Genomic DNA, 7,277 nt, shown 5'->3' on the forward strand with positions numbered 1-7,277 from the left:
ATTATTTTTCCTGATCTTTATTTCTTGAAAGTGGTTTCCCATGGTTTTAGGGTCCTATTTGAACTACAACCATTTGATAAATTTATTTAAAATTCCAACCAAAATTTGAAGATGTCATGTGATGTTTTTAAATCACTTTTATGCAAAAATATCTTCTATTCATTGGAGATTTTGAGCTCTACACCAAAATTTTCAAATCTGGTCCAGTTGGCCATTTTGCACTACAACCTATTTAAATTTTTCTTTAAAGCTTCCACCAAAATGATGGGATGATGGTAGTAGTATATTATTCAACTTTATGCAAAAACCCACTGATGTTCTTTGAAAAATTTGAGTAAATCAACCTCATCTTCATTTTGGTCCAGCTTGGTGCTTTATACTGCAACCACATTTTAACTTGCCCTTTTAGCCATGATTATTTTTCCTACTTATAGACCACGCTGCAAAACCCTTAAGTCCAGGAGAGTGGACCCATTGGAGGATTTTAAGTGCATGCAATAATAACTTTTCCTTTCTGTCCAAAACTGAAGTTTTGCAAAACTTGCACAATCAAGTTTCTAGTCCTGACCAACTAACCTTGCCACCATCACCTACACCTAAAGAGACTATGATCTGGAGTTTTTGGCCACCCCAAGAGTTGCCTAGATGCACTTGGCATTTCATCGAATAGGTTAGGAGCATGGCCAGTTTTGGCATGCTTTTGGACTTGCATTATGAAGTTGCCCTAATGGCCTAACCAACATGTCCACTAAGCTCCTAGATGACCCTAACCTAGTCCTGTTAGTCCCCAGCCTCTTCCAAACCCTCTAGCACACGCTGGCATTATGTCGAACACGCAGCGTGCGTGCGTTGGGCGCGCCCAGAGTGCACGTTTTGCACACGCGCGCACCGAGCCGCCGCATCTCGCTGCTGCCCTCCCCGTACCCATGTTGCCCCTTGGCCACTTGCAGCCAGCGCCCCGACCCCTCCCTCACCGCAGAGCCGCCATGGCGCCCCCTCCTGGCGCACCACAGCATCACGACCGCATGCCACCACTGCCGCCCCGACAGCTCTGCCACGGACGGCATCGCCCGAGCCACACCAGCGCGCCAGCTCGCTCATGGTACAGCCCGAGCTCATCCACGAGCTCGTCCGCTAGCGCCCGTCGCCGCCACGATGCCCTGCAAGCTACAGTGAGGCGGTTCACTGAGCTTATCTCCGGTCGCCGCGGAACCGACCTCGTTGCACTATAAAAGGAGACCCCCGAGCTCATCCGAGCACCCAGGCGACCTCAGGCCACCCCCATAGCACCCCCAAAGCCAGAAATCGTCGGGGGGAAGCCGTCTTCCTCGACTCCGGCCGGTTTGGCCGCCGCCACGCCCCAGCGCCATGCTTCGCAACCAGGGCCTCCCCCGCCCATCCAGCGACACCATTCTACTCCCCTCGACCGTGCGGAGCTGCCCAGCCTCTCAGTCGTGATCGGGAACCACCGTAGCCCGATCCCCTAAATCCACCCGAAGCCTCCTCCACCGTGGAGCTCGCCGTCGGCGACTCCCTCAACCCCCGCCGACCCAACAACCACCGGGAGGTCCGCCCTGCTCTGGCAGATCCATCCCTGCCCTTGGATCCCCATGGGGACCTCCATTCATCGGCGACGATCGCCGGAGCCCCGCCCCGCTCGGACAGAGGAGGGAGAAGAGGCGCGGCGACTGGTCAAACCTAACCAGTGGACCCCCTGGACCCACTGTAAGTGACCCCGAGCCGGCCCGCGTGTTTTAAGTGAAAGCGCAAACGACCCAAAGTACGTCTCCTCTGCTTCAAAAATGTATTCTCCCCGAAATGTTTTCTTTTTCTGGTTTTTATTTAAAAACAAAATATTGACTAAACTTTGACTGGCTATAACTTTTTAAATATTAGTCCAAATGACTTGATTCTTTTTATGTTGTTTCCCAAATATTGTCTAGTTTATTTTCATATTTATTTGAAAATTTTCCAAACAACTTTTTTGTACTAAAGTATGTGTTAATTCAAATTTATTTAAAATAGGATTATGGAGAGGGAGAAGAAAACTTTCAAAAGTTTTGGAATGCACCCTGCCTCTCCACAACTTGAAGGCAAGCATTCTGAACCCTGGCATAATATTTTTTTGTGTTGTTTGATACGGTTACAACACCATCGTGACACGGAGTATCCGTTTATTTTTTGTGAGGATATGATCATACTCATGAGTGCATATTGGTGATCTCATGCTATTGGAGCTAGATATGTTTGCGATAGTAGTCATCCTCACATGCCTTCCATGCCTACCGGAAGGAAGCCGAGAAAGTCTCTGTCTTGGGTAGACACAAGCTTATCCCGGGTTCCTCGTTGAGATGGTTGTGTCTGGTATGGCAATATGAGGTACGAGGAGTGGTGATTTTGTCTGTTGGTTGAAACATATTTGTTATGCTTATCATGCAGGGAATACTTAAACCTCCTGAGTCGGCCATAGATCGAGTCTTGTTTCGGTAACCCCCATACTTGTTTCGTACTACCACTGGTCCCTGCCATAGGTAGGGTACGGTTCAGTAAGTTGTCAACCCCTCCGGAAGGCCTCCGGTAGGCATGCCACCTGGTCTGGGGGCATGGGTGTTTTCGGTTGGAGCCGAAGGGGTAGCTCCCCTAGTTTGCGCGCGGTATAAATTTTGTGATCCCATGCTAATCGAGGTTGTAGCCTCCCCGCTTAGAGTTTCTCTTAAAGGGTGTCGTGGGTGATTCCTGACACCCGTAAGTTAGGCTGGTGTGTGCGGTCAGGTGTGTTTTCAATTAAAAGACCGTAGACGGAATTAGTCCTGATGGACTAAAGGAATCCGTTACTCGTGGGTAAAGAGTACACCCTCTGCAGAGATTATATCTATTCGAATAGCCGTGTCCATGGTTAAGGACTACAGTCTGGGATGGGTCAAGTGTCGGTCTTAGTGTCGGTCTTCGGAGAAAAAAACTACTAAACCAGAACATTGATTATGACCTGCGACATATGATGATTATGATTCTTATTATTGTGGACTAACCATTTGTATTATTTGAATTAGTGAGCATCCCTGGGACGGTTCTACCTCCTGGATATTCACTGTGATTATTTTTATATATAAGCCCTTTATGTGGTGTCGCTCAGATGCCCGACTATGGCATGCTTGTTATTTCAATTGCTTATAAGCCCTTTATGTGGTGTCGCTCAGACGCCCGACTGTGGCATGTTTGTTATTTCAATTGCTTATAAGCCCTTTATGTGGTGTCGCACAGACGCCTGACTGTGGCATGCTTGTTATATCCCTTATATATAAGCCCTTTATGTGGTGTCGCTCAGACACCTGACTGAGGCATGCTTTATATTATTATCCTTTCGAGGCGTCGCTTCAGACACCCGATCGGTGCTTTCCATTCCTACTCCCTAATCGTTTATTCATGTTATATTTGAATGATCTGCTTGCGTGCATCATGAACCTTATCTCATAACGGACGAAGTGATCATAGAATATTTCAAAGCATGATTATCAGTGGTTATATTATACCTGTGTTCTTAATGTTTGCGAGTACATTCAAAGTACTCACTGGCTTGTCCCTGGCTATTGTCTTGGCCAGATTTCTTGCGTGGAAAGGAGTGTTCATGACAGCCCCCGGACCTACGCAATGGTGATAGCAGCCTCGCGAAGATAGGAGTTATCCTGGTCAGCTGTTCCTGTGGGAAATGGAGTCCCATAGACGCTGATGGTCCGCAAACCGCTTCCGCCATCAACCACTAGAAACCATTTGTTGTACCCATAGGCCAGAATGGTCTTGTACTACATATGATGTACTTTGCTTGGAGTTTTCTGTATCAAGTTGGTGACTCATCAGCTAACAGTAATCCTGGGGCTGGTGAGCACAAGGGCCACTTTCCGGGAAATTAATATCCTGAAAAACCGGTCCTGACAAACTTGGTATCAGAGCCAGGCTGACCATTGGCTAATCCTATCTTAGCCAGGTCGAAAAACCTAGGTAAACCAACCCACCAGACCTTAACCAAACCCCGACCAAGCTTCTCGTGTAAGATAGCCGCACAGTGACCCGACACCTTTTGGCAGCCGGTGCCCAACCTATCAGCCTAGCCTGTCGATCACGCGCCAGTGACCGGCCCCTAAATAGTCTTTTTCGCAAGCGTGCGAAGGAAGACTCCGTCCCATTTTTCTATAAAAAGGGCACGCTAGTATCAACCCAGCACAGCACAACCTCTACCCCAAACCGAGCTAAAATGCCTGGCCCCATTGTTCATAATGAAACCACAGTGACCAACCTTGGAGGTTTTGTGACCGTGCTAGCAAACCTCACCCGCCGTGCCTTCGTGTTAGAAGAGCCTCTAGAATATGTTGTGTACTAGGGGTCCATGAGCGGTGAGAGCTGCCAATTCTGGGCCACTGTGCACGTCTATGGTAGGGGTCTATCGCCAGAACGCCCCTACAGGTTCACCGGAAGGACAACTTCCTTTGAGCCACAAGCCATCCAACTAGCTGCTCGAGAAGCTATAGTTCAACTCCGGCACTTGTCGCCCAGAGTTAACTGTCGCTCATTCTACTACTACCCCAGCCGTGACGGGTATGGTAGGCCACCCCAGGTTGCCAACGGAGATCACGAGACGGATCCTGCATTATTGCCTCTGGTGCGCTATGTAAGTGCACTAGAGGAGTTGTTCGATCAAATCACCCTTGATATGATCGTAGCTCGAGGAGAACTGGTTCGCCGAACCCCAGCGAGAAGAGAAGATGAGCCCGACGCTGACAGCCCAGTCGTGCTGTTTGGACAACCGATCGAGATCTTGAGGTCAGCCCCAGCCATCGACCAAGGTACTTTGATGTCTCCAGAAGTGCTTCGTCGCCTTTTGGGAACACGCTCCAACGGGATTGTGGCCAACAATCCCCGCGATGGTCATCATCGCTACCCCGACCCTGCAGCCCCTCAACCCCCTCCAGCTAACCCCGACGGTGAGACCCGTGACGAGGCCACGACGTCCACAAGGCACGCCCGCTTAGATATTAACGAGGTAGACTAAGTCACTTGAGTAGTACCGAGCCTTAGTATGTCCACGCCCGGTAATTTTGTGACCTTGTATCACCGTAAATAAATGCAGCCTGCTTGTGTGCCTCTGTTTTAAATTAATAGCCGTGCATGAGTATATTGGCATACATTGCATTTTTAATTCCGAGCGTAGCTACCAAAAAAACACCCCGATGACGCCCACAGTGATACATCACTTTTGTGAGATGTGTGTATCTGTGGCTTTGACCCCGACCTCATGAGAGCAGAACCGACAAACTAGTGCCCCTCACCGCGGTAAATAACCCAGCCCGGATGCTATATAAAAGGCCACCTTGTGACCTTGCCAAGTACCCCTCACCTTGTGCACAACCCTCACAACCATTTCTTGCCATGTCGAGCCCTAGTATTTATCTGAGGACTCCAGATGCAACCCCAGGCAGTTTTGTTAAAATATTGTGGGACTTTACCTATAGTACCATGGGTTCTACCCAGCCACCCCAGTAAGAGCTGCTCAAATCGAGAATCACCCCTTCCACCTCGAAATATTGGGCAGTAGTGCACGTCCCTCCCGTAAACTCAAACCAAGACCCAACGGAAGTCTCCTTCGTGGGGAAATCTGTGCCAACTCCACAAATGGTCGTAGAAGCTGCTGCACACGAAGCGCTTGTTCGCCTTCGATTCGCGGTACCCTATGCCAGCGAACGAGGGTATTATTACTTTCCGAGCCATGCAGCACCCGGGGAAGTAACATCTTTTCCCGGTGGACGAATTGAGAGAGACCCAGTACTGGCCAACCTTGCCTAGTATGTCATCTCTCAAGAGCATTTGACCTAGCGAGTAATGGGTTATCTCCAGGGCCTCGCTAATTTAAATCCTCAGATCGCCATTGGCAGACCACTGAGGCCTGACCAGGAGAGACGCGTTCATCGACTGGTCAATCCACTTCCTCTGATAGAAGAAGAGTGTGCCCCAATCCCAGAGATGTTTCCTCGGGACCCTGTCCTTTTACTGTTTTCATTGTAAACGTCATAGCTACGTTTATTTATGTGTTGCAGCTTATGCGTTGTACCCAAGTTTGTGCTATGAGTAAACTGTTCGGTTTCAGCTGATAGGAGCAACATTTTCAAAACGACCCTTAGCAAATCTCGAGGACGAGATTTTTCTTAAGGGGGGTAGTGTTGTGACACCCCAAAATTTTGACCTTTTTTTGTTAATTAAAATTTTCCCAGGAAACTTAAACTTTTATTTTGTGGATTTTCTTTTGATTTCAGAACCATTTTTTCTCTGTTATTATGGAGTTTTTAACCCAAGTGAAAACTTTCCAAATATATTATTGGACTTGTTTACCCTCACAAGAAAAACATTTCTTTCATCAATGGAATTAATTACATAATTATTTTTCCTGATCTTTATTTCTTGAAAGTGGTTTCCCATGGTTTTAGGGTCCTATTTGAACTACAACCATTTGATAAATTTATTTAAAATTCCAACAAAAATTTGGAGATGTCATGTGATGTTTTAAATCACTTTTATGCAAAAATATCTTCTATTCATTGGAGATTTTGAGCTCTACACCAAATTTTCAAATCTGGTCCAGTTGGCCATTTTGCATTACAACCTATTTAAATTTTTCTTTAAAGCTTCCACCAAAATTATGGGATGATGGTAGTAGTATATTATTCAACTTTATGCAAAAACCCAGTGATGTTCTTTGAAAAATTTGAGTAAATCAACCTCATCTTCATTCTGGTCCAACTTGGTGCTTTGTACTGCAACCACATTTTAACTTGCCCTTTTAGCCATGATTCTTTTTCCTACTTATAGACCACCCTGAAAACCCCTAAAGTCGAGGAGAGTGGACCCATTGGAGGATTTTAAGTGCATGTAATAATACCTTTTTCTTTCTGTCCAAAACTGAAGTTTTGCAAAACTTGCACAATCAAGTTTCTAGTCCTGACCAACTAACCTTGCCACCATCACCTACACCTAAAGAGACTATGATCTGGAGTTTTTGGCCACCCCAAGAGTTGCCTAGATGCACTTGGCATTTCATCGAATAGGTTAGGAGCATGGCCAGTTTTGGCATGCTTTTGGACTTGCATTATGAAGTTGCCCTAATGGCCTAACCAACATGTCCACTAAGCTCCTAGATGACCCTAACCTAGTCCTGTTAGTCCCCAGCCTCTTCCAAACCCTCTAGCACACGATGGCATTATGTCGAACATGTAGCATGCGTGCGTTGGGCG

Source organism: Triticum dicoccoides, chromosome 2A, assembly GCF_002162155.2.
Source record: "Triticum dicoccoides isolate Atlit2015 ecotype Zavitan chromosome 2A, WEW_v2.0, whole genome shotgun sequence".
In the NCBI taxonomy this organism is placed as follows: domain Eukaryota; kingdom Viridiplantae; phylum Streptophyta; class Magnoliopsida; order Poales; family Poaceae; genus Triticum; species Triticum dicoccoides.